Consider the following 25,520-nt stretch of genomic DNA (forward strand, 5'->3'; position numbering starts at 1 on the left):
GATCTTTCACACTGAGCCTAGTGGTTCATCCGTTGTTTTATTCCCCAAATAGCCACTATGACCATAGCTGAGCTGATCTGAAGCTGGGAACCAGGAACCTCCTCTGGGTCCTCTATGTGGAAATAGGGTCCCATGTAGGCCATTCCCCATTGCTTTCCAGGGCCATAAGCAGAGAGCTAGACTGGGAAGTGTAGCATCTGGGAATTGAGCTGACACCCATATGCGATACTAGTGCCATACAGTAGAGGATTAGCTTGTTGAGTCATGGCACCAGCACCCCAAAACTAGTTTTATACATTTGAACAGCCATAGGACAAAAGATTGATGTTGATGAAAATAATGTCTATTTTACATTCCACATTTGACTTCAGAATGCTCTTATCATATATTTGTTTATTTTGTTCTTTTCTAAAACATCGTGGTAATATCTTTCCCATAGTGGATCATCAATACATATATAAGATTTTGAGGATAGGCATTTTTGTGTATTGTTTTAGGCTGCCCTTCACACACCCACATTCCATATTGAAATCCTGGGCTTGAATCTGTCTCTGCCTCTGCTTTCCACCCTGCTCCCGTGAATACACACCCTGGGAGAAGCAGTCTGGCCCTTCATTTTGGTGGTGGGCCATCTGTAACTGTTGCGGATATTTGGAAGTGAAAGAGTAGTTGTAATCTCTCTCTCTTTCTCTTAAATAAATAAAAATGAAATGAATACATAAATATTGAGGAAGTTTTGAGAACACAGATTTTGAAACCAGAATATTAGTGTGGAAATTTTCCTGTTAACTTGTGTATAACCTCAGACAAGTTAACTTGATAACTGTAGCACCTTGCTTTGTTGGTGAAGTAGGAGAAATGAAAACCTCAGTGTCGTGTTGAAGGCAACACACATTTATCCAGGTAACCATTGTAGAGAACTGTCTAACACATTGATGCTGTTCCGTGGAGGTGAATTTTCATCAACGGCTGCACATCAGAAGTACTGGGGTAGGTAGTCTAGCTCCACTTGGATCAAAGGGCTAGGTACAAGTTTCTGCTCTGACACCTAATTAGTTAAGCAAAGTTGGAAGAAAAGAATCATGTAACCCTGGTGTATAAAACAAATTTAAGATCGAACCGTTCACGGAAAGATAATGTGAATAGGATGGGGAAGCTGAAAAAAAATGCCTTCATGAGGATTAACATGAGTGTGAATAGGGAATTGCTATGAAGAAGGCAGTGCAATGAGCAGTCAACACTGCCAAGTAATATCTGCAGAATATTTGGAGCTGTCCAGTGTCCTCTTTCCTGAAAGTTCTCTGAGAAGTAAGACTGTACTTTCCTTTGGGCCGAGGGATATTGAAAGTGACGGTTAGTGGGGTTTGCTTTTCAGAAGACACCAGGCCTACTGTTTCCACTCTCTATGAAATAAACACCACCAAAGTAAAAGCCTGCCTATGATAAGAGAGTCGGTAAGATAAAACTAAAGTTGAAAGTGGGATTAGGGGAATTTGCATTGGTAGAGTGATGTTCAAAGACTGGAATTGTTATCAAGTGTACTTAAGCTGGAATCAATCTGGAAAGAGTTTTTGCATGACCCGAGTGGAATCAGATGTGTGTGTGAATATTCAATGAGACAGTGGTTGTGGGTGCTTCCGGCTTCCTGGATTTTGCTTGTTGCCAGAGATTAAGCTGCCATCTGGATACTACCTGCATACAAGATGTTGCATGGATTCTTGCTGATTTTTAGAACTTTGTCAACAAGCGCTTCAGTTTAATTTCATTCTGCCAGTGAAGGTTGTGAGAGGCAGTTGATCGTGCTGAGGGAAATGAAGTCTGCTGTAGTAGTTTTTATAGGTCTGGGAGATCTTGCTAAGCTGCAGAAGGGGTCAGGTTTGTTAACAAAAACCAGTGATGAGTAGAGTTTATTGAATGGAAAATCTGATCGACTACTCTTCACCAAATAAAGGTATTGGCGCAATTGGGTGGTGCCTGTGGCACGTGAGGCTCCTTGTGTGGTCTGAGCAACTAGGAGGGAGATACAGGTTTATGATCTGAGACCTGGGTGTCATGTAAAGATTTTAACTCTAGTATCTTGGAAATACATGTACATACCCGCATATTCATCTTACTCAGGCAATGAGCACATGTGGAAAGACTAGAAACTCTGTGCTAGAGGCAATGATTGGAATGGGAAAGCAGATGGGCCTCTTTGCAGGAACTCAGTGAAGCAATAAATGTACCTGGTACACCTGTGTGTGTTAAGTCCTTGTGATATACATGCAACCAAACCAGAGAGATTTTTATTTTCAAGGAGTAGATTTTTTTTATGAGAAAAGTTTATATTAAGCAAATATAGTATAAGGTGACGATGTCAGAATGTGTATGGAGAAATGCATTTCAAAATGCAGCAGTATACACTGCGTGCTCATTATGTTATATGCAAAACATTGTGCTAAAATTCTGCTACTGCCATGTGAAGAAAGCAGTACCAAGCCTCCAATTGTAATATCAAAGAAGAGGAAGTGTTGATTCTCTTTTTTTGAACAGTGCACATTGCCTGGACTATCAGCTGTAACCCAGAAATATGTGCAGTTACTGTTAAATGGTTTTAAATGTCATTATCTAAATTTTACCAATTACGAAAGAGACTCTGCAGTGTTCAATATGTTACTTAAGGAACCAATGGGGCTTTTAGCAGAGGGAGACAAACTGAAGTCATCTGACTCCAGTCTCCTTCTTCTTGGCTTTTGATTGGCACTCTCTCTCCAACATGTTGTTGGAGACATGAAGGAAAGAGCAGCTACGGCATTGGGGCACAGGAAGGCAAAATGTAAGAGCTTATTAGAAAGATACATCTGGGAATAACATGAACAGACAAGATGCTAATATAATAATACCTATGGAGGAAAAATAATTAGCTGTGAGCAGGCGGGTTGGGGCAGGAAGGGAGATAAACTGGGGAGGGATATTCCAATCCCTCTGTCTGACAGCGCTGTGGGCAGAGAGCAGTATCTTCAATTTCAGTATCTGCCAAGGATCACTGAACTTCTCAGAGAAGGAGTGAGGGAGGAAGGATTCATTGACCTGATTAGTAAGTGCCTACGGGGATGGATAAAGATATTGCTTGGGCTGCTGGCTTTACAAACTCCCTTGGGCGGGAGTGGTGGCTTTCTGAAAGGGTGCCGTGCAGGAGGCATAAACCTGTTGCTATAAGCGGAATGTGAATGCCGTAGGTACAGTGTGCATGGGTGAGTGGGGGAGAAATGCTGCATGATGCCGGCCAGGGAATGGAGCAGTCGTTAAGTTCAGGGTTTATGACTTGAAGAATGTGGCCCATACAGTCAGCTTTCACTTAGTGATGTGTTTTTAATCGGATGTTCTTCTAAAATCCACCCTTCATTGACTCCGTATTTCATTCCCTGGAGGCAAGGCAGAGCAGTCTGTTGGCGTGTGCAATTTTTACAGCTGTGATCCTTCTTACATCCTACCTGGTAGGCCACATCTTGGACACAGTGCGAGTGCCAAAATGTCTTATGCTGAGTGTTCAGGAAGAAGCTCTGCCTGCTGCTGGGTCCTGATCATAGAATAGGGGCAGCATTTAATGCCCTCCTCCATGTTCCAGGCACTCTGATAACTGCTTTATGAGTGTTAATTGATTTGCTCTAGGCAGCAGCCCAACGTATCATAATAGTGTCTATCTCATAGATGTGTAAACTGAGGTAAATAAAAGCAAGGAAACAAGCCAAGGTTGAATAATTAAAGACAGACTTGGGATTTGAACGGAGGTCTCATGAGTTCCAGAGCTTTATTGCCAACTTCTCTGGAGGTTGTGCAGGAATTTTCTAGCACACATGTAGGTGGAGGTAGCGTGCTTTAGCTGTACAGGTGTCTTACAAACAGTGACAAAAATAACATCTCACTCTCACAAACATCATTCACGTAATTTTGCTTATATATCACTCAGCAGCCATGGAGGGAATCTAGAGATCTTTCAGCTGCTAGATCCAGACAGCAAATGAGTTTGCTTCCCATTTTGTGGTGATGTAAATGGAGACTAAGGCAGGTATTGGCAGATTGAGTCCTCAGACTAGGTTGACTTGGCTCTGCGGTCCTTGTTCTTATATGAGGTACTGTTCAAACTTGTTTTTCCTTCTTCGTCTCACTTGTTTTTTTTTCTTAAAGCAAAGGCCTTAGATTAGATGAATGTATCTGAAATGTCAGTTTTTCAGCTACTACCTAAACATGTCAGCAACCTCTTTATTCTGTATATAATACTTTGCATTTTTCTTTGATTCCATGCATTCATTTAAACACACCCATTTCCATAAGAAATTTTATATCATTACCACAATTTTCAAAATGGTGTTATTTTCACTAAATAGATAGTACTTGTATAAATAAAATGAAACCAAAAACAGTACAATGACATTTTGGTTTAGAGTCTAGCTTACAAATAACTTTCTCCCTTAAAAAGGAACAGATACAAATGTTCAGAGCTGAAGACAGTAACACCAAGCTAGTTTTTCTCCTTGATGTAATCAGAATGGAAAGGGAATTGAAAGGGATTTTTTTTCTCACTATGCAAATCAAAGTTAATTTGTGGAAAATCTGGGTCTCAATTAAAAGCCACATCTCTTCTGACCACTTTAGGTAGCTCTCATTTGGGGAAATGGTGGATGTGGGATTTCACTGTATCTTCTCAGCTGTTTTGTTCTTTACTGATATTTTAAGACTCCTCCCGAGCTTGGAGATCCAGTTTGGCAGAAGTAGACATGGTTGGATGATGAAGTGACAGGTAGGTGTCTACATTGAGGCTCCTAGCCAGAAAGTGAAGCGAGAGCTGGTACTCTGCTCTTACTGAAGGGATGTGGGGACTGAAGCCTTCACAAAAGGAGATTTAGTTACTTATTTATTTGCATGTGTGGCAGGAAAAGTGGGCTGGTTTCCTGCTCAAATGGCCACAATAGCTGAAACTAGGAAGCTGGAACTCCACTGGGATCTTCCACATGGGTAGCAGGGGCCCAGTCACTTGAGCCATCTTCTGCTGCTTTGCCTAGTACATTAGCAGTGAGCTGGATCGGAAGTAGAGCAGCCAGGATTCAAATGGATCTCACAGGGAATATTGGTATTGCAGGCATTAGTTTAGCCCACTGAACCACAGCGCTGGCCCCATGCCATGTCCTCTTAACTTCAGCTTTTCACTCTTTATCTTTTTGCCTTTGATAATCAATGACTTCCTAGCCTGTAGACCTTCACCTGATTCTTACCTACTTATTCTTCCATTATTTGCCAAGGAGTGATATCAATTTTAAAAGGTATGTCTAATGGTAATTGCTTTTTAACAAGTCTGTTGGAGAAATTAATATGAACCACAGGTTTAATCTATGCCCACCCTTAGTTAAGCATTTGATGTTTACTGCTTCACTTCTCTCCAACAACTCAGTGTTGTAGGCAAGGATTAGTACCTGATTTTACACTTCAGAAAATGAGCTTTGGGACCCAGAGTGATGACTAAGCAGCTAAATCCTTGCCTATCAACATCTGGGATCCCTTATGCGTGTCTGCTCACATCCTGGCTGCTCTACTTCCCTTCCAGCTCTCTCTTTGTGACCTGGGAGAGCAGTACTGGATGCCCCAAAGCCCTGGAACCCTGCGCCCATGTGGGAGACCCAGAACAAGCTCCTGGCTCTTGGCCTTGTTTCAGGTGGGCTCCAGCCATTGCAATCACATGGGGAGTGAAACTGCAGATGCTGGATCTTTCCCTCTATATCTCCCTCTCTGTAAATCTGCCTTTCCGATAAAACTAAAATTCATCTAAAAAAAAAATAAGATTTGAAAGTGTCTGATACTCAATGAAAACTGAGTGGATTGTCACGACCTCCAGTCTCATGCTTTATGTCCCTTGTGATATATGGAATATTTGCCTGGGTGGGAAAGAGGAGGTTCTTGAATTCGGGGCAATTCTCAGATACTTCCCAGCACCCTGGTGCTGGGGACCACAACCACCCCTCTCTGCCTTTCTTTCTTCAGTGGTTGGAGTCTGAAGCTAATGAGACCCTACTCATGAATTTTAGCCCCGTGGGGACCAATTAACTTCATTTTCCTTCAGCTGCCAGGAACCTCAGAACTAAATCTGGATCAATTAGTTCATCCCAGGTGTCTGGTAATATCTATTTCCTCACATTTTAACTATTCTTTGTTCCATTTTTATTTTTAATTGTCCTGATTTATATCTTATTTAACTTTGTAATATGTCTTTAGCTGTGTCTTGAGGGTAGATGAGGCATAAGCTCTAAATAAATAGGAGCATTTTCGTTGCCACCTCTGGAAAGGAAGCAAGTTCAGTAGTGCTCTTCTGGGCACACATAGAGGTTGCTCTGAGACAGTGGCTGGGGAGGTCAGTCTTTTCTGGAACACAGGGACACTTGGGGACAAGCAGGAAGAAAGAAGAAGCATGGGTATAACTGGACAGAGAAACATGTCCACGTGGGTTAGTGAGCTCTGCTCCAGTACTGAGCGAACCCAGACTCCAAGTAGCCTGAATATGCTCGATGGCATTCACTCAGGTATTTATTCATGCACTCATCCAAAAGCTAGGTATTGGGTTCATTCCGCTTCCTAAGTATTGTTTTAGGCACTGGGGATACAGGGTTCACCTAAGTGGTGAAAACGTCTCCCTTGTGGTGCTGATGTTGCAGAAGAAAAATAATAATCAAATAGGAATCTGGACCCATGAACGATGCAACCCTGAAAAAAATATTTCTGAGCAAGTAGTGGAGTGAGCTGGGATTTGATTCTTTGCTTCTTAACTAATGCGTGAGCCTTGTGGTTGTAGGTGAGTCACTTCAGCTTTCTGAACTTCTTTCTTTATGTATAAATTGGAAGAAGTAATTGCTATTGAAAAATTTAAAAATGCAGGGAAGTTCAATGCCTGGCCCTTGCTAGTTTAAATCTGATGTCCTTCATGCGTGCATGTATTCATGCACTTATTCCAGAGCGGTGTATTGAGCTTTTGGCTGGGGAGTATTCCAGGAACTGATGATACAGGTCTGATTGAAACGAGTAAGTGTTCTGCATTCTCAGTACCGATGTTCTGATGAAGATTGAAAACAAGTAACCAGATAGATAAAAAAAAAAAAAAAACCCAATAGGAAGTTTATATTCTATGGAGAAGTAAAGGAAAAACAAATTCATATCTAGATCCAAAATCAGCACGCTGTGTTCTATGGGTCAAAGCTGTCCCATTCCCTATTTTTTTTTTTTTGTCAGTGGTGTCTTGTTGGAACACAGCCACGCACATTTGTTTACAGACTGCCTGTGGCTGTGGAGTTGGGTAATTGAGACAGAGACTCTGTGATTCCTAAATAAAATATCTACTCTCTGGACCTTTATAGAATCAGAGGGGAAAAAAAGATGGTCTAGAGTTAAAAAAGAAAGAAAGAAAAAGAGGGAGAGAGAAAGAATGAAAGAGAAAAAGGAAGGAAGGGAGGAAGGAAGGAATGAATGAATGAAGGAAAGAAGGAAGGAAGGGAGGAAGGAAGGAAGGAGGGAAGTTAGTTGCTTAGGAACTGCTGTCCAGGTAAAAAGAGAAGCTGAGGTTTTCCATATCTCCTCTTTTCCTTTCCTCCCTTTTTTTATCCTTCCGTAAGAGGTTTCATACTTTCCTTTTTATCTTCCTTTTTTTCCTTCTCCCCCTCATCTGGTATTTGAGCCAAAGATTTCTCATAGTCTGGTCTTTCTCACTTCTGTAGGACACACTGAACTCCAGAAATGAGAAGTTGACTGCCGTGATATAATAACCAGCACTAATTTTGACTGTTCAGCATGCATTGTTCACCAAATATCTAGCACGGTGGTAGGAGTAAGAGAAGATGGGAGATAAGGAATTGCAGAGTAAGTCTTAAGTGTAGTGCCTGAGGTACAGCAGTTAATGAACATAACTGAGTTGAAGCAAAGCTCAGTCTAGTGCAGAGCAAGCAACAACAACCAAAACCAGAAAGGAAAACAATCAAAAAACATATACACAAAACCTGAATTCCAGAAATTAGAGAGAGAGAGAGAAAGAAACCACCGTATGTTGATTTATTCTCTAAATGTGGTCTCAGCTGGGCTGAAGTGAGGAGACAAGATCTTAATCCAGATCTTTCATATTGATGTCTGGAAGCCAAGTATGGGAGACATCACCTCCTGCCTCCAGGGCCAGCATTAACGGGAAGCAGGTGTCAGGAGCCCTAACTAGATGTAGAAGCCAGGTACTTTAATGTGCGATGTGGCAACCCATCCTCAGTCTTAACCATTAGACCAAACAATCACTGATGGTTGGCGTTTAAGGAAGAAGCAGGTCTGGCCAATGGAGCTGCTAGTTTATTCCAATAAACTAGACTCCTCTGAACCCATGTGAAAACGGCTGGTGTAAGTCGCCATTCTTATTTCAAAAGCAGTAGAAATTTGAGTGTTAGAGATGGATGAAGACTTGCTCATCACTTAAAACAAAACAAAACAAAACAAAAAAGGGGGGGTGTAGGGAGAGCCAGGATTGCAGCTCAGTCATCCTGAGGCTAGCATCAAGGTGCAGTGTGTCAAACCTCTACTAGAAATGCTGTCATCCCTTTTTAGTGCTGATTTGATTCGTGCCTAGCTGCTCAGCTTCTATTCCGTTTACTTACCAATGGTCTAGGAAAAGCAGGAACAGAAGCTGGTACAATTACCTAGGCTCCTGGCAGCAATGTGAGAAATCCAGTGAAAGCCCTGACTCCTCAAGCTCTAGCCGTTGTGTCCATCTGGAAGTCAAATAGTGCACAGAGTCTCTCTCTCTCTCTCTCTCTCTCTCTCTCTCTCTCTCTCTCTCTCTCCTCTCCTTCAAAATAAGCCAATATTAAAAAAAAAAAAGATTCCAGACATCCTAGGTTCCCAGGTTCCATGTAACATTCTGTAAAAATGCCCATGAAATGCAACATGTGCTTGAAAGAGCACATAGCACATAGCATTTTACATTCTCCTCACTCCGCCAAGTTGTAAGATTTGAGAACAGCTAATTTAGTGAGGAGAGTCAGAACTATCAGGAAAAGGCAGAGATGAAGCTGTACTTGAACTATGAGTTCATGATGGGCAAACAGGAGACAGCATACTCCGCACTGATGAAGACAGCAAGTTTCCCAATTTGTTGAAACTGGTTGGACTGTGGTCAAAGACCCAAGTCTGGTAGAAAACAAAAGTAAGAAGAGCAGAACAATTTTTTCTCAGATATAGTTAAGGGAAATGTTTGGGTTTTTAAGAGACTGAGGCTTAGTCCCATAAGCCAGAAACCACAAACATTTGTAACTGTCAGAATATGTTTGTGTGGCTAAAGACTTTCACAGAGCCTGGGAGAGTCACTCATCTGTTAATGCTTATTAATGGGAAAATTTCATATGCAAACCTGAACTTCCTCTGGCTACTTTTGAGAATTAGCATGACCTAGAGGCTTAGAGACTGCATTTTTTTTTTTTTTTAGGATTTACTTATTTTACTTTAAAGTCAGAGAGAGAGAGAGAGAGAGAGCTCTGTTTGCTGAGTCACTTCCAAAGCAATCACAACGGCTAGAGCTGATCTGATCCATGGCCAGGAACCAGAGCTTCTTTTGAGTCTGCCACGTGGTACGGAGGCCCAAGACTGTTGGTCATTCTCCTCTGCTTTCCAAAGCTGTTAGCCAGGAACTGGAGCAAAAGTAGAGCAACTGGGACTCAAACTGGTGTCTGTATGGGATGTCGTTACTGCAATTGGAGAAGTAGCCTATGATGTCACTCACTGGCCCTTGAGATCACATTCTGACATGGTAATCTTATGTCTTTGTAGACTGGGGTGTGTGTCCATCCACTCTAAACCTGAGCACTTTATATACCCTCAGCTTGCTGCCTAGATGCCATATTGTTTGAGTCGGTGTTCTCTGCAGAACCAATGATATGCTATTTTCTTTTTCTTATTGATATGAATAATCAATTATGGCTGGCTGTTTGCTCTTCAATTGTTTACTGGTCATCTATTTTCTGCTATGCCTTAGAAAAGAGAGTTGAGTTCAGGAGCTGAATTGAAAGACTGCTCGAGGCAGATGAGAGGGCATGAGATATCCTTAGGGTTGAAACCACCAAAGTGAAAGATTGTCTTTTCCTCTATTCCAGTAGTACTACTTTGAAAAGGAAGGCTGTCTCACCTGATTTCCATAGAATTGTGTACCTGTCCTTTGAGATGTTATTTTTAATGCTGCATTCATTTAAGAGAGATAGATTCATTGTTCATTCCTGTATGCCCTGTCCCTCTCTCCCTTTCCTCTCTCGTCCTGTCAGGTGAATCCATCCCATCTGGGTCCCCTTCGCTACCGTTCTGCCCCTGAATCTTGATTAGATAGCTCTGACTGTCTGAGGGTGGGTTTCTATCTTTACAGCCCTGCAGAGAACTCCTGCTGAGAGCAGACCAGGAAGAGAGCTGCTGGCAGAACCAGCTCAGTGAGCTGCCTTTTGAAATCAATGCAGCTGCTTTGTTTCCATCTCTGCATTTGAAGGCAGCTTTCTCCTTGCCTCAGCTCCCCAGCAGGTGCTTCCTCTCCTGCATTTTGCTCCCACCTTAGCATCCCATCCTTGGCAGCATCTCTCCACTGAGTTCCCCACAGGCATGTATATCTCCACATCCCTCACACCTATTACAGTATGATTGCTCTCGCAGTAATGACAAGCTGCATTCAGAAAGTTGGCTTCATTGGAAATGGTCCTTATGCTAAAATAAAGCAAAAAACAGCACCTCACATGCACACACATGCACACACACACACACACACACACACACACACACACAGTGTCTGGAGAAGGAGTGCAGACTAGCAAAAATAGAACATGGTACCGTGGAAGCATTTTTATACTGTTGGTTTGGGACTGTTGTGGTCCCACTACCTGTGAGATCTTGCCCGGGTCATGGTTTCCTTTTTCATAGAATGAAGCTAGAATGAAGCAACTACATTGAATGCTGTTTAAGGGCCACACAACCCAAAATATTCCACAGTCCTAGAAGGAACCGTCATCCTAGCATTTCTGATGAATTTTCTTCTCAATCAGTACTCCATATGTCTAAAGCGATGCCAATACAAGCAGTGATATGAACAAGTGGTCTCCCCTCCTATCACTCTTGGTAAGGATACCTCCTCAGAAAACAAGCAAGGCCCAGGTGAGAGACAAAGGACGACACTCCTGACCCGCTGGAATTTGATTTTCTCTTAAAGGAAACTCTTCCTGTTTCCTGAATTTCATCAGGAACAAAATGAATATCAAACTCTGAATGTTAAGATTTTGTACTTCCTGAAGACAGAAGGTTAAGTTGGAATGTAGCTTAGAGTTATTCTCCATCTTGGAACAGGATGGATACTTGCATGAAAATCAGATTTTCAGTTTTCCTAAGCCAGTTCCCTCACTCTCTAGCACAGTGCTTGCCACAGGAAGTACTTGCCACAAAAGCACTTGTTGAATGAAAATAGCTACTTGTTGCTACAGGTGTGTTGCTGAGAGCTTGACCTGAAAGGGTCCTTAGAAACAAATCCTTGAAAACTTATACGTATTTTCTACCCTCAGAGTGATTAGTGGATGGAATATGCTTTGATAGAGATCACATGATAAATTAGACACCAAGTTGTAAAAAAAAAAGAAAGGAAGAAACCAAGAACCAAGCCGTAAGTTGAGAACAGGCTTTATGACTCCCATGCTAGTACTTTTTGTACTGACCTACCGTCTTTGCATGCCACAACCGGCAGTTGGGCTCAAGCAGTTTTCTGCTAACCATTATTCAGAGACCCTTATGGCTTTTGTGTAAATTATCTGATCTTTCTGATCCAGGCTCAGCTGACACCTTCTCTGCTCCTCTTGGGCTGGCTCTTTCTGTTGGTCTTGGAAAGGAGAGCATTATAATCTTTCTTCACACTCTCCAACAGTGCACGGCCACCCCATCACTCACTCTAACGGACCCTGCTGAGCATCCACACTATATCTGGAAGCCAGTTTTTTGTTTGGAAGTCAGTGGCAGTCAGCCAACATTTCAGTAATATTTGCTTTCCTAAGGCTTAGACAAATCAAATCCATTCACTTCCTCCAACTTGCTTTCTCTTGTCTGGCACTATGTCCCTTCATCCAAGGTGAGCCAAGATTAAATATGCTTTCTCTCTCTCTCTCTCTCTATTTCTCTGTCTCTATTTCTCTGTCTCTCTCTTTCCCCCTTACACACACACACACACACACACACACACACACACACACACACCCCACACTGTATAACTTTATTCTTTATCTTTCTATTAAAGCATTACAGCCCTCACCATGAGGTTAAATTTAGAAAAACACTTGGAAAAACAGTTAAGTCAGTCTTTCTTATTGTAAAGGCACTGGGACCAAGTTCTAGGGATTGGGGGCATCAGTTGCGCCATCGTTGCTTTGGATAATAGAAACAAGGGTAGGATCGAGACATGCCGATTCAAGTTAGTGTAGTGCCAGCTAAATCTCATGGCATACTCTAGCTTATCCTCCACAAATAAGCCAGCTTCAGCCTTTAGTTTTTAAGAATTATTTATTTGAAAATCGTAGTTACAGAGAAAGCAAGAGAATATTTTACCTGTTGGTTTACTCTGCAGATGGCTGCAGTGGCAAGAACTGGGCCAGGCTGAAGCCAGGAGCCAGAACCTTTATCCACATCTCCCAAATAAGTGACAGAGATCCTAATGCTTGAGCCCTCCTATGTTGCTTTTCCCATGTCATGAGTAGGTATTTTGATTGAAATTGGAGCAGCTAAGGCATGCATTGGTGTTTATTTGCAATATTGCCATTGCAGGTAGTTGCTTCACCTGCTATGCCAAAATGCAGGCTCCCTGTAGGCTTTATTTTAACTCTTCTGATTGCTTTGGAACTGGGAACAGTTAGAGAATGATGCCTGAGCATATTCTGGGATACTCTTAGACACTCCCTTAACTCTCTGGAACTGATGTCTTGACTATAACATGGGAGACTCAGTTTCCCTGATTGTGGCAGCAACATGGTGTTCCTGTGGGAGGTGGATGAGGTAATGTGCCTGCTCAGTCTGAAGGTGCTAGGTGGATGGCCACTCCTGCTGCTTGGCATTATTTGTCCTGAGCAGGAACTGCTAGTATATCAAAGTTGTGTTTATTCTATAACGAGCGTTTGGAACATCCTAGCAAGGAAGCAGGTGTGATATTTTGGGCGAAGTATTTCTTTCAGGACCCCTTCTATTCGTCTAACTGCCTACTGTGTGCTGGACCCCAGGCTCAGCAGGGACGCGGCCCTGTTCTCACACGGCATGTAGAGCTGCCTCCATCAGGGAACATGTGGGCTAGAAATAGACCAGGTGTTGCCTTTGGAGTTTACAAAAACGGATCTTTTGGGTCAAAGGCCCCTTAATCTACAAAACACAATCTGTTTGCCTGACTTGAGGCCTCAGCAGACATCCTAGGCTTGAAGGGGTTTTGGTATGAAAAATGGTTTATGTTTTGAAGATTAAGAGTCTTTTTTATCCAAAAGACGCATTATATATTTTTTTCTTCCCTCCAGATCCCTATGGAACACCTTGTTCTTTTTCTGGCTTAAAACCTGCAAGCTTGCTTTCTTATGCAGAATTTGATTAGGTTTGATTTCACATTCATAGCCAATGTGATGGAGACAACTTCACTGAATGCTTGATGTGCCCCATCCCTTTTTAGACAAACTTATTTTCCCTCCAAATATGGACCAGTTGTCCTCACTAACACATGAAATAACATTGAAGTGTTTTAAAACGCATTAATCCTGGAATTTAACTGCTAGTATCTGTGATAAATTATGGTGGCACCAATTGATTTTAAAAGCGGACACTGGGGCCTACATTGTGGTACAGTAGGTTAAGCTGCCACCTGCAGTGCCAGCACCCTGTATGGCTGCCAGTTCAAGTCCCGAATGCTTCACTTCCATGTCCCTGTTAAAGCAACTGGGAAGGCAGTGAGCTATGACCCAAGTGACTGGGCCCCTGCATCCATGTGAGAGACTGCTTCAACTTCGCATACTCCTGATCCTTGCAGCCATCACAAGGGTGAGCAAAGAGTTGGAAGAGTCTTTCTGTCTCTCTTTCTCTCTCTCATGCACATGGTCTTTCTCTATGTCCCCAACTGCCAGTGTAATGTGACACAAGAGCCTAGGTTTGGTTTGCTGTGGTCTCAAATTTGCATTTTGATCATCCCTGATGTGACTTTGAACAGATATTTTCTTTGAATCCTATCAATTTGCTTCGTAAAAATGGAAATATCATTACCTAATGTGTGGGTTAGCTATCACAATAAATTTGTTGAATAAAAGTCACTATCTCCATCTCCTTCCGAAGTTGATCAGCTTTAGACAGTTGACACTTACTGGAGCTGGGGTAGGTATCTGTATCAGCTAGGAGGCAGCAGATCCAATCCACTGTTGGATCCAATCTACCCTGCTCTCTGGCCTGCAGTCAGTGAGTGGCTGCACTACAAGCTTGGCTTGCCTAGGAGAGGCTTGTTGGATTGTCTACTCCATGCCTTCATCCTCCTAAAACATCAAGTACCTCCTTCTGTAGCATTGGCCAAAGCACAAGAGATGAAATGGAAACACAGAGGATCTTCTGAACTGTAGGCTCAGGAGTGACACACCATGGCTTCTTCTCCATACCAAGGAGCAAAAACAGGAGAATGAATCCAAATTCAATCAAAAAGCAGACTCCACCTCTTTGGTAAAAGGGCTGTGAAAATATATAGAAATTAGATGACTATAGGGAAGGGTGATGATTTGAGCTTATTAAAGTAATCCATTGCAATAATTTCACAGTAGAGATACACTGAAATAGTGCCTTTTAAACTCTTTACATAGCTGCTGTTACACACAAAGTGTTGATAAATAATTTTTGTTGCTCTCATTAGCATATGATGGGTTCAAAAATGATGACTGCAATGTAGTAATATCAACTGGAAAACAAGTTCTCAGGGAGGTAATACAGCTTTCTCAGTCACACAGAAGGAGTATTTGGGGTTGGACCCTCACAAATCAGTGCTTTTTCTTCTTTTATTCATTCATTTTTTTTTCTTTTTTCCAATTTGAGAGAAGTGAGAAGTGCCCTCATTCTAGTTCATTATGCTACTTGACATTCCAACAGTATTCAGAATCAGCATTTCTCAGAATTGAGCAATGATCTCAGATGACCATGTCCATCTTTTGCCTTAGTTAGGCAAATGGGTCTTTGTATTTGATGTAAATAATATTCACTTGGAGAATTTACCAAACAGGATTATATTTTCTTACTGGAGACTACGATGGAATAGTCTCTGTTCCTGGTGAAAGGGTCAAGAGATGGGGCGTTCATTAAGCCTCTTTAGTGGCTTTGACATAGGTGGTGTGAGGGCTACTTTTTCTGTAACCTGAGATAATGCCAAGTGAAATGCATGTGTCTTTGCATATTGGGCTGATTTTTACATTGATAGGCCTGTAGATCTGGAGCAAAATGACAACTCTTAAAGGTTATGTACATACAGGGACTGGAAAGAGATGCAAGTGTTAGAAGAAGACATTCGTGCCCCATGTTTACTAAAAAAACATTCATGGCATCAGGAACACATAAACACTGCTATAGTAAAGGCGCCACAGACATCACAATCCAGGAGCAAATTGCAGGTTGTAAAATTTCTACTTTCTACTGCAACTTTGGGTGTTGCTAGTGAGAAAATCAAATGTATATTGGTTTAGAAAAAAAAAAACAACACAAAATGTCATCACAAAACCAACTACTTGGCTTATGTCACTAAGACTCATGAGCAGAGCTGTGGAGGCTGCTGTAAGACTCCTCTAGTCTCACCATGTTTGAATAGGTCTTAGTACTTAGTATTCTTTCCCAGGCTCTTCTCATTGTGACCAAGTGGCTGCCAACCCCCTAACATGTCTGCTTTTTAAACCCAGTCCCAGTATGAAAGTCTTGAATTCTTGGTCTCATGGGTCTTACCTTTTTTTTTCTCTTTTCTTCTGCAGATCAAGTCATGGTTTGGTCACTGATACTGTCACCTAAATGCAGGGAAGAAGCAAAATTCTAAAGTAAATAATAATAATAATAATAATAAATGCTAAGTTGTAACAAGGGAGAATGTTTCTCTGAGAAGCAAAAATAGGAAAGGTCCTGAATGTATAGCTTTCCTGTTCCCATGCTAGGGATACAGGGATGAGTCAGAACCTGTGCCCCGCCCCTAAGATGTGTGTTTTCGAAGGGAAGATATGGAAATATCAATCACAGAATGAGACAGAATCATAAAGAGAAGAATGGTCAGATTTAAGCAAGCTCCTGAAGAGTGGTATATCCACTCATGTGGTGCTCTTTCCTACCAAAAAATCCCTTCAGAGGAAAAGACACTGGTGATGAATTTTCAAGAGAAAATAATATTATTATTTTTACATAGACATATGGAGGAATCTCAGAGAATTTCAAAAAACATTGAGATAACTAGGAGGTGTTTGGTGTGCTGTGTGGGAAAGCATAGAAGAGGTGTGACGTGGCAAAATAGAATGGTTTGGATACTAGGCAATGTAGAAGTAGAATATATATTTAAATAGCACACTCCATCTTGGAAGCAACAGAAAAAGAGGTGAGGATCAGTTTGAAGAGAGAAAGGGAATATAGACGTCTCTGATATGGCTGAAAGCAGAACAAAAATGCTAAGGACTAATTGTAGTACCATTTCAGTTCCCAAGACCTGTAGAAAAGTCAGGAAAAGTTGGCTATCTCTTCCATCTAATCACTCCTCTCACTGGTGGACATTGGCTCTGTATCTGTGCTGGGAATGAACTGTTCTTTGTCGAGGTGCAGGAGGCCAGCGGGGGCCTACTGTAAGAGCTCATGTGTAAGTGTACTCATTGTGGAAGCTCCTCCCCTTGGCTTGGAGTCCGGACTCTGGTATCAAACAGCAAGGATTTGTACTTCGCTGCTGTCTTGCACTAGCTATGTGAGTACCTGGGTACATTTCTTGCCCTTCTGTGTTCTGCTTCCTCATTTTTTAGATAGGAGTCAGCATCATAGTCTTCTTCCAGAACGTTAAGTGAACTGTGCACCTGCTTAAACACTCAGCTGTGTCTCCAGCCTTCTTCCTTGAATTTGTGATTGTCATAAACAAACAGAAGCTGTACATTTTTATTTCATCATCTAAAAGTTATTTTATAAAACAGCAAGGCTGTTGCACAAAAACAGGGAGAGACATCTATCCCAATGGATCTGCTATAGGAACCTCCCAGGTAATCTTGTTAGTGACCTGTTATAATCACTAGGTCAATGGTCACAGATACAGACAGATAAATACAGGAATTCATATTCAAATGAAAACTTAAATGTTTTATTTATTAGCTCATTTACTACTAAGAAAAAGTTATGGAAGAATTCAAAGTCATTAAATCAACAGACTACTTTGTCAGCACTATATTTTGAGCACCTGTGTGTTTCCTGTCTTAGGTATTGATTTCTTCCTCCAAACTGCTGAGTTATTCCTCTGTGACATCAGCCTTCATATATGTGTGTGTGTGTGTGTGTGTGTGTGTGTGTGTACACATTTGAAAGAGAAGTAGAGACAGAGCTCCCATTTTTTGGTTCGCTTCCCAAATGCACACAACATCCCGAGCTATGTCAACCTGAAGCTCAAAGCTGGTGCTCAAAGTGGTTTTCCCATTGTGTGGCAAGAATCTGATTTCTGGAGCCATCACTGCCTCCCAGTGTGTGCATTGTCAGGAAGCTGAAATCAAACCCCATCTCGCCATATAGGACGATGACATCTTAACTTTCAGGTTAAGATTCCCAACCCATCATCAATCCTTTGAATTCGTTTCAGTATTTCCGGTTGCATTTCATGATGGTGTGTTTGTACTCACATAGTTGTACAACCTAGAGGACCTTCTCTGACATTACTTTCTTCTGTCTTCAACTGGCTAACCCATACCTGAACTGTTAGATCCAAATTCAAATCTCAGCTCCTCTGAGCTTTGCATGAATTCCATACTTCTGTCTTTGCTCCAACAACTCACTCAAGTATTAGATGAAACTTAATTTGCTATTTCCCAATTTGGGCTTTTACAGATTCATTTTGTTTATCTACTTATGGAACCCTAAGGCCAAGGACATTTTCAGATATCCTTCTCATTACTCAGTGACTGATACAGAGTTCAAAATTCCAGATCCTGTGCTTCTCTGGCACTCTGTTCTAATGTCCCCCACTTTCATCTTTAATTATAGGTCTCTCCTCTGAGTTACAAATACACTAAATTCTTTCTAAAAAGAGAAAAAAAGTATTTGTGATTGGCTTACTCTTTTGTCGGAAAATGGAAGAAAGCTAGCTCACTGCTCCCTTGCTCCTTCCTTCTTAGCCAAGTACTCAACACTGTACATCTTCATTTACTTAAGCTCCACTCATGCATTTATCTCTCAGGTTTCTTTAGGTTTCTTCAAGCCATTGCAAACTGTCAGCCTCCTCTGTATTCCTAAGTCCAACAGACACTCTGAGTTTGTATCTTCTTGTACACCTGCAGCTTTGGAGATCTGAGACTGGCATTCTTCAACATCCTTGTTGCCCGGGCTTTGTTGGCATTCTATTCCCATGGTCCCCCCCTCCCTTTTGTGTAATATCTTCTTTGTCAACATCATGGACTTTCTCCTCTTCATGCTGCCTACATGTCATGATTGCTCATTTTTGTGTTTGGTAGTGGACCCGTGTATATTCAGTGGGAATCCCATCCACTCCCAGAACTCACTTCATCAATGTGACTGGCATGCCTTTTCCCTTCAGCCCTGGCCCTTTATTTTCTTGTGAATCTAAAGAATAAAAAAGTTACTGAAAATCCTAATGTGGATATTCAACAGACTCCTCTGACTCAGCATTTCTGAGAGGAATCTTACCATTATTTATTCTAAATCAACTCCTTTTAAAATTTTTTGTTGATTAACATGAGTAGTATCTTCATTCATAAAGGTACCAGTTCAGAGTTAGGAGTCACGGATAGTATTCTTGCCCCACCTCACTCAGCTAGTCACTGCATCTTACTGCTCTATGTGTATCTTTGCTTTCTATTGCAAAGTTAAAATCTCCTACTCAGACAATGTGTAACTTAGACTTTTTTAGCCTCCTCCATTTTATCCTTACCCTTCTTTAATCTGTCCATTACTTCTCACTACTGGAGTCATTCATCTAAAATGAAGTGTTTCAGGCCTGGCACGATAGTGTAGTGGCTAAAGTCCCCGCTTTGAACGCTTTAAAGACCTTTAACAACGTCTTACAACCCTGTGGGACCGGTCCTAGCATTTGATTTGTACAATTCATTCATTCAGTAAACACAAACATGACACCTACCATATGATTGGTTCCAGATAACGGACATGCAAACACAGGAGAAAAAATTCTGCCTTCAAGAAACTGCTGGTTGTATGTGAAGATCTGAGGATTGCAAAGCAAGTGACACTGTGCGGTTCCTGCTTCACCTCCTGCTAAAGCTTGCATTCCCATGACACAAACTGTGAAACGCATAGATCCTGTAGTCACAGCACACCCTTCATTCCTTTTCACATATTTCTCTTCTTGCCTGAAAGTTGGTGCTACTTTTTAGTACTTCAGAAATGCTTTCTTGTCTTTGAATGCCGCAATTGTTATCAGCACAAATCCTAGTCAGAAACCTGGTTTGAGGCTTCATGCTTCATAAAACTCCCGACATGTTTTTTACCTAGCTACTGTGTTGCTTTGGAATTGCCTGGTTTTGTGTCCATCTTGGATGTTAGACTCAATTAAAGTAACAAGGACTCGGTAAATATTCATAGTCCAAATTTTACCCTACTCTGCAGAGTTAACTGAACTATCTATTTTCTTCCCTATTTGAAATGTCTCCTGCAGAGACTGCTGACAATTTGGGGAGAAAGCTCAAAAGGCAGGAATTTAGATCTTTATGTTTCTAAATGTGGCTCAGTAGAAACATCGGTGAAGAAACTGTGTTACACATATGATTATGTGATTTAGTGAATAAAAAAGTACTTAGGATGATCAAAGCAATCATGAAGGAAAATGAGTGTTTCACTTCTTCTTCAGGTTCTGATGGCCTTTAGATTCCAGAATTTGTAGAGTTGTAGAATGTGTAGAATTGTAGAATTTCTAGACAGTCTACACCACAAGTCGGCATATCTATTCTTCTCTTCATGAACATCTGTATAGTTGATTTGTGATAGCTTTTGATGGTTAAACCAAGATGGCTACAGATAGAAAAAATGTGGTTCTTTGGCTTATTGTAGTGCAGTTATAGAAATGATTTAGGCTGGAGGTAAATTCTACCATGTTTAGATATTGTAACATTGGGAAAAGAAACAAAAGGTTTTGGAAGTGTCTCAGTTTTGAGATCTACAAAGTTGAGTTAGTGGCCATTTTTCTCAGGATTCGTTCTGTGGATTTCTTATGACGCAGCTTGAGAACAAGTCATAGCTAGTGTGTAGGCGCTTGGTGGTTTTCATCATCTTTACCAATATGTTTGAAACATAAATAGCTTATTATCAATTTGGAAAATGGGACAGACATTTGAAGGAGAGCAAATGGCATTAGCAAAAGCCTGAAAATGTGTAGAATGCTTGTAGAGAATCTGGAGACCTGGAGGAATTCAGGCTGGGAATTAGGGCTTTGAAGTAGGAAAGTTATCCAACTCAAAGTTCAAGGTAAGGCTATGGGATAAGGGAATAATTAACCCATTCGAGGATCATTGGGTTTGCTTAAATGGGTAAATGTTATGGTCAGATACATTAAAAAAGCATAAGAATGAAATGGACATCTTAACGATTTGATTGTTGTCCGTAGTCCTTGTCTGTATTCCTGTGTTACAATAATTGTTCTGCTGTTTACTTGGTTGAATATAATGGTTCATGGTAAGTTAAGCTTGTGGTCATAAAGCAATTTGAAATTATGTTATTTCAAAAAAGGAGTGTGGCGGGGAGGAAGGTGGGGAATATTGAGGGAGGGAAGAAGGAAAGCATGGACATCCTATAAGGATTTTCTCAATGAAATGGATGGAATCAGTTCTCTTAAAGAAAGAATATTTTTAAAATATTACCAGAAGATCCCTCTGGTACGAAGTGTTTAGGATGGAGTTGCACTGACATGTAAATCATGTAGAAGTCATGGGAAGATGATTGTGCTAGCCACGAGGTTGTCAAGGTTTTTGTATGTTTGCTTTGGTTTTATTTGCTCTTTCCCTGTTTTTCTCAAGTTCTGAATCTATCAACAAATGCCAAGAATAGACTAACTTAGAAAAGCCTATCCAAGGTTGTGTGTAAGGGATTGGAGAAGTATAGTGTTCCTTTGATGTACATGGAAAGGACAGGAGAAGAGTAAATTTGGAGAGCAGGTGGATAAATGTGAAACAAAATTCACAAGATGTGGAGATGGGGGTGGTGCCAGCAAGAACAGTTGACTAGGTTGGAGGAGGGAGACAGGAAACAGCCTCAGCTCCATACATGATTTACAGGAGCATGTGGTTCACTTGGAAAGGGAGTCCTGGGAGAAGGTCAGTTTGAGAAAGTGATGATGGGTTTTGAGAAATTTTGTGTTTCAGAAGCCTATGCGATATCTTAGAGATGATAATTACATGTTTAGAATTAATCATGCACAATACACAAATGATAATGAACACCTGTTGCAGCAGTGTGCAGACATTTTCACAATAAACACACATAGTAATCAGTAAAAACGTGGACTATATGCATTCCTATATACTTATTACCTCCGATAGTTAATATTTTAGCTCCACGGTGCTCAATAGCCACTCAGAGCAAAAGAGCACATCAATAATAGCAGACGTACATCCAGATTTTAATTATCCATCTTGAGCCGTTTTGTCCAATTCTTCACAAATCTGATTAGAGCCCACGGTTTTGATTTAATATTGCAATGTGGCTGATCCTCTGCTGTTTTTCTGTTCACATTACTTGAAGGACGATGATTACTGCCAAACCACTGTTTCTTTACAAAAGTCTTTGTAAGCCACTTGCTTCTTTTGTGAGAGTTGGTATAGTTAAAATCAGATAACATAATCCTACACTGCTTACTGCTGGGCACACATAAACACCGGAGGATCACCAGACCCTGGAAGTGAAGATAAGAAGGAACTAGCCTCTCAGAACACCCAGACCCCCACCCTCTTTTTTTTCATTCTAGAATCTTTACTGAGTTTGCACTATCTAATATGTGGACTCTTCAAAATGTTTATGGAAAAAAAATACAATTAAATACATTTGATTACAGATACATTTTGAAAGGAGTGTATGACCCCTTCATATGCATGAATTTCAAAACAATTTTGCACCAAAATATACCTATTTTTTTTTTTAATTCCACTTTCCACAAGCAGCTTGAAAGTCCTCCTGTATGTGTTCTGAGCCTTGTCGGTCGAGAAATACATACACTAGAAATTCAAATGTTTTTTCTTGTTTTGCATGTCTAAGTAATAATGTCTGATTGGACTACTTGGGCATTCCATTGAGTTGGACAATTAGCTAAGTATTTTAATACATGAACTCCTCACTGTGGTGTGGGTGGAGAAGTGAAAATGGACAGGCACTGTAGGGTCAGCCTCCATTTGAGATGTTCACAGGCCTGAGCAGAGCGAGGGTTCCAGTCCTGGCTGCGCTGCTTCTGGCCCAGCTTCCAAGTGATGTGTACCCTGGGATGACTGGGTATGACTGGCTGGTGATGACTCAAGAACTTGGGTCACCACTATTCACAAGGGAAACCTCAATGAAAGCTCGGCTCCCGGCTTCAGCCGGGCATAATGCTGGCCTTTGCTGCTACCTAAGGAATAAATCAGTAGGTAAAATGTCTCTTTATCTCTCTCTCTTTCACTTTCAAATATACAAAAATAAATAAACATGCACTTAGGTAAAATGAGAACAAAACCGGAAATAAAAACCCTTAATCATCTGCTTTTTTACTGCTGGCTCGTATTTCCTTGATATTTCAGTGAGAATTGGTGGACCATCACAGTTATTAAGGTTATACATTTTTAAATATTTAATTTATTTTTATTGTAAAGTCACATATACAGAGAGCAGGAGAGACAGAGAGGAAGATCTTCCATCCGCTGATTCACTCCCCAAGTGGCCGCAATGGCTGAAACTGTACTGATCCAAAGTCAGGAGCCGGAAGCTCCCTCTGGGTCTCCCACGCTGGTGCAGGGTCCCAAGAATTTGGGCTGTCCTGGATGCTTTCCCAGGCCACAAGCAGGGGGCTGGATGGGAAGCAGGGCTGCTGGGACACAAACTGGTGCTCATAATGGATCCCGGCGTGTGCAATGTGAAGACTTAAGCTGCAAGGCTACAACCCAAGGCTCCTCAGATTTTATTTTTGAATTTTCTGTTCAGCTCTGTTCTCCACATACAATGTTTTGTTAAACAATTAATGTGTTCAGTACTGTATATGATGCGTATGTTACATTTTATTTAAATGGAAACCACTTTCTTTCAAATTCTCTTCATTCTCTAAGATGAAATTTTCCCATATTGTCTCCATCTTATGAATCTTGATCTCTGACATTTTCAGGCACAGGGTTTAGGTTCTTGCTTGAATCATTAGCTGTTTTTCTCAGTTGTGCACCAGTGCTCTGTAGGTTAGACAGTCACTCAATAGTGCCATTCTATTCTTAAAGAATTTGGGGGTGAAGGGGCTTCATTGGAGCACCCTGATTTCCTCTCTGATGATTCCTCGGAAAAAAGAAGCTGATCTCTCCTCATTGGCCTTCTCCCGCTCAGGCCTTAGGTCCTTGGTAAATGGAAGGACAATGCATTTTTCTGTTGATCGTTCCCTCTCCATTTGTTGGGCTCCCTTGTCACACGATTCGATTGTTTTCTGGGATCTTGAGCAAATTCACCCAAACTGCTCTCAGCTGTGGCCACCTCTGTTGTAAGTAGTGATGTGAGGTGGGGGAGGAGAACTGTTCCTTTTACCAGTGAGTTGGTCAGTTAATCCCCAAAGTGCAACCCTTGGTCTGCTACCAGCTTTTGGTCTGCTTTTCTTGTTTGGATTTCTGATATGTATTGTATAGGTTTGCACCGTGGTGTCCCATGCTCTAGGGAACAGTCACCATGCTTTTGGTGGTCTTGCTGAACCTGTAGGTGGGGCGGGGGACAGCTACTAGCTATTGCTCTTCGCTCTAAAGATTTTTGGAGTGGAACAGGAAGATTCAGCACTGCCAGTTCTTACTCCACTTCTCATCCCTGCATCTGAACCTTTCAATCAGGGATATTAACTAAGAAGGTAGGCGTTCCCAAAAGCACATTTGACATTTCTTTTTCCTGAAGGTTCTCTATGGTAGTCATTCCAAAATAATGCTTCTGACTTTGGATTTTAATACTGATCAAGACTTAAAAAATTACATTTTAAATTTCTATTTAATCTTACATGGACTCTAAGAGAGACTCAGCCCTTCATAATTCTGTGTGTCTTACATATGAGGGAACTGAAACAGACGGGATGAATTAACATCTCCAGGTCACTTAGCTTTGTGGACCTGTGTCCCTGTTGGCTTTATCTGGAAATCCCGACACAGAAATCAAAGCCTTCATGAGATGGTTGGGTTGACCCAGGTGGAGGGGTTAGGGAGTGGGTATTGCACTTAATATCCGTTGTCGGTTCAGCTAGATCTCTCAGAGTAAGTTGGGAAGAAGTCCAGAATGTGGGACATGGCCCAGCAGTGAACTTGGTAATGGTGTTGCTAGGAGGCCAACTTGTCTCATCTCTTTCTTCTGAATGAGCTCCCTGGATGTAAATAACTTACATTGGGAACAATGAGAGAGTGTGTTCTGTGTGGGAATAATCCGATTTCTAGAATGATGCTGCAAGTTCCTGTATAATGTGGTTCAACTGACAGCTCATGTGGACCAGAGCACAGCACAACCATGGACCTGTGACTCCCCTGGGGCCACAGAAGGTCGAGGGCCTTGCTAGGAGAGAAGCGACCTTTTCCTTCGGAGACTCTGAGCTGCGGCAGTAGGAAATTCCCTTTTGTCATCTTTTGGAAGGGTTCTGTTTCTGCAATGTTTGCTGGATGCTAGCCAAGGTTGCCATTGGCCTTGGAAGTTATTCATAATGCCTTTACTGTAGTGTGTGCATTGGTTTTTAAGGTAACAGGCAAGTGCATAGTGAGCTATGAGAGACACTGAGTTGGGAGCTCGTTTTAGATAGAAATGTGGGAAGAGATGAGCAAAAGCCTTCCGAGCACGTCCTAGAAAATGAAGGTTCATACTGGATCCTGCTGCCCAGTAGCAATGCAATCCCAGCCATGTAAGATTTTCAAAATTTCTAGCAGACACATTAAAATAGTTCAAAAGAAAACAGGTGGGATTTGTTTTAATATATTTTACTGATTCATATTTAACCCAGTAAACTCAGAGTGGTAAACTTTCAAAATGTACTCAATGTAAAATATTAATGGCATATTTTCTATTCAATCATTTTTACCAAGTCCTTGATGTCT

General features: G+C 41.4%; 1 protein-coding gene across 1 annotated transcript in view; it reads left to right on the plus strand.

Annotated features, from left to right (window-relative positions):
• Positions 1–25,520, plus strand: part of BRINP1 (BMP/retinoic acid inducible neural specific 1) — a 180,151-nt gene that overhangs the window by 20,099 nt on the left and 134,532 nt on the right. The gene's annotated exons all lie outside the window — the stretch shown is intronic.

Source organism: Ochotona curzoniae, unplaced genomic scaffold (assembly GCF_017591425.1).
Source record: "Ochotona curzoniae isolate NIBS_2020 unplaced genomic scaffold, NIBS_Ocur_1.0 scaffold_3208, whole genome shotgun sequence".
In the NCBI taxonomy this organism is placed as follows: Eukaryota; Metazoa; Chordata; class Mammalia; order Lagomorpha; family Ochotonidae; genus Ochotona; species Ochotona curzoniae.